The sequence below is a fragment of the Oncorhynchus masou genome, chromosome 24 (genome assembly GCF_036934945.1).
Source record: "Oncorhynchus masou masou isolate Uvic2021 chromosome 24, UVic_Omas_1.1, whole genome shotgun sequence".
NCBI classification, from domain to species: Eukaryota; Metazoa; Chordata; class Actinopteri; order Salmoniformes; family Salmonidae; genus Oncorhynchus; species Oncorhynchus masou.
The window spans coordinates 98,228,258-98,231,434 of record NC_088235.1 but is presented as its reverse complement, the minus strand read 5'-3'; positions in this window follow the sequence as shown (position 1 = coordinate 98,231,434).

Sequence of the window (3,177 nt, the reverse complement as noted above, 5' to 3'; positions counted from 1 at the left end):
TTAAAACCCTGTTACTGATACAGCTACTTAAAACCCTGTTACTGTCACAGCTATTTAAAACCCTGTTACTGTCACAGCTACTGAAAACCCTGTTACTGACACAGCTACTGAAACCCCTGTTACTGATACAGCTACTGAAACCCCTGTTACTGTCACAGCTATTTAAAACCCTGTTACTGTCACAGCTATTTAAAACCCTGTTACTGCCACAGCTATTTAAAACCCTGTTACTGCCACAGCTATTTAAAACCCTGTTACTGACACAGCTACTGAAAACCCTGTTACTGCCATAGCTATTTAAACCCTGTTACTGCCACAGGTACTTAAAATCCTGTTGCAGACACAGCTACTTAAAACCTTGTTACTGACACAGCTTTTAAAAACCCTGTTACTGCCAGAGCTTTTTTAAACCCTGTTTCTGACACCCATAGGTTCCCCTAATTGCGCTAACGCTAGTTATAATTGGCTCACAAAACGTCCTCTAACTTCCTTCATTCTGGACACAGAGACATAAAAAGGGTATCCACAAGTTCATCTGACTCTGGGGAAGTAGATAAAGGGCCAAAATCGTGAAGTATCCCTTTAAGAGCTATCTGACAGACAGGACACAATGTGTGCTTTCTGATGGTGTCAAGTCTAGTTTTCTCAATATTTTGAAAGGTGTACTGCAGGTGTCAGTATTCTGACCTGTTAAAATGTACTATTTACAGTCCATTCGGAAAGGATTCAGACCCCTTTACTTTTTCCACATTTTGTTAAATTATAACCTTAATCTACAATAGATTAAATAAAAAATGTTCATCAATCTACACACAGTACCCTATAATGAGAAAGCGAAAAGTTTTTTTTTTTTTTTTTTTGCACATTTATTAAAGATAACAAAATATTATAACAGTATTCAGACCCTTTGCTATGAGACCCAAAATTGAGCTCAGGTGCATACTGTTTCCCCTGATCATCATCACCTGTGGCACACACCTGTCTATATAAGGTCCCACAGTCGACAGTGCATGTCAGAACAAAAACAAAGCCATAAGGTTGAGGCAATTTTCCATAGAGCTCAGAGAGAGGATTGTGTCGAGGCACAGATCTGGGGATGGGTATCAAAAAAATTGCATAATTGAAGGTTCCCAAGAACACAGTGGCCTCCATCATTCTTCAATGGAAGAAGATTGGAACCACCAAGACTCTTCCTTGAGCTGGCCGCCTGGGGAGTAGGGCCTTGGTCATAGTGGTGACCAAGAACCCGATAGTCACTCTGACAGAACTCCAGAGTTCCTCTGTGGAGATGGGAGGACCTTCCAGCACTCCACCAATCAGGCTTTATGGTGGAGTGGCAAGACGGAAGCCACTCCTCAGTAAAAGGCACATGTCAGTTTGCTTGGAGTTTTCCAAAAGGCACCTAAAGGACTCTCAGACCGTGAGAAACAAGATTCTCTGGTCTGATGAAACCAAGATTGAACACTTTGAGCTGAATGCCAAGCATTATGTCTGGAGGAAACCAGGCACAATTCATCACCTGGCAAATACAATCCCTACTGTGAAGCATGTTGGTGGCAGCATCATGCTGTGGGGATGTTTTTCAGCAGCAGAGACTGGGAGAGTCAGGATCAAGGCAAAGATGAATGGAGCAAACACTGGGAGAGATCCTTGATGAATACCTGCTCCAGAATACTCAGGACCTCAGACTGGTGAGAAGGTTGACCTTCCAATAGGACAACAACCCTAAGCACACAGCTAAGACAACGCAAGAGTGGCTTTGGGTGAAGTCTCTGAATGTCCTTGAGTGGCCCAGCCATAGCCCGGACTTGAACTCGATCGAACATCTCTGGAGAGACCTGAAAATATCTGTGCAGCTCCCCATCCAACCTGACACATCTTGAGAGGATCTAGGATTTTTTTTACATTTTTTTAATGAATTTGCAGAACAACCTAAAAATCTGTTTTAAAAAAATTTACAAATATTTCACCTTTATTTAACGAGGTAGGCTAGTTGAGAACAGGTTCTCATTTACAACTGCGGCCTGGCCAAGATAAAGCGAAGAAGTGCAAACAACAACACAGAGTTACACATAGAATAAACAAACATACAGTCAATAATACAATAGAAAAAGTCTGTATACAGTGTGTGTAAGGTAAGGCAATAAATAGGCCATAATGGTGAAATAATTACAATATAGCAATTAAACACTGGAGTGATCAATGTGCAGAAGATGAGTGTGCAAGTAGATACTGGAGTGCAAAGGAGCACAATAAATAACAGTATGGGGATGAGGTAGTTAGTTAGGATACTTACAGATGGGCTATGTACAGGTGCAGTGATCTTTGTGTTTTTGCTTCGTCATTATGGGGTATTGTGTGTAGATTGATGAAAAAAAGAAAAAATGATTTAATCTATTTTAGAATATGGCTGTAAAGTAACAAAATGATGTGGAATAAGTGAAAGGGTCCGAATGCTTTCAGAATGCACTGTCAATAATATTGGTCTGTGTATTCAATCCTGAAATATGAATCTATATGCAGACAATACAGTGTATCGTAATATTAATCTCTATGCCGTTGCAACGACTGTTGATCAAGCCATGTTAGAGCTGCATTCTGATTTTGTTACATTACAGAAAGTCCTTGTTGATTTAAAGCATATACTTAGTGTGGGCAAAACTAAATATGTTGTTCTCTAATTCACAGAATTTTTTCTCAGATGGGCTACATATTCACTCATTGGATGGCTCTCTCATCGAGTGGGTTCCTTCCTATAAATTTCTGGAGTTTTGGATTGTTAAAGATCTCATGTTTAAAAAGCCAACTGATGAGCTAGTTACAAAGCTAAGATTTAAAGTGGGCGTATTTTTTGAAATAGATATTGCTGCTCCATCAACAGTAGGAAGTAGATTGTGCAGTCAACTTCCAGACAGTTCTTGACTATGGTGGCACAATTTACCAGAATGCAGCAGCCACTACTCTTAAACCACTGGATACCTTCACTTTATTACAGGTGGCAATTGTAATACTCATCACTGTATCCTGTATCAGAAGGTCGGCTGAATCTCAATAAAGTCTTCACTTCATTGCTCCCTTGTTTATTAAGCTCTGATACAGAAGCTTCCAACATACCTCAGTTCCCTGTTGAAATATAAAAACATGAGATACCAAACCCGTTCGCAGGGTTGGTAAACT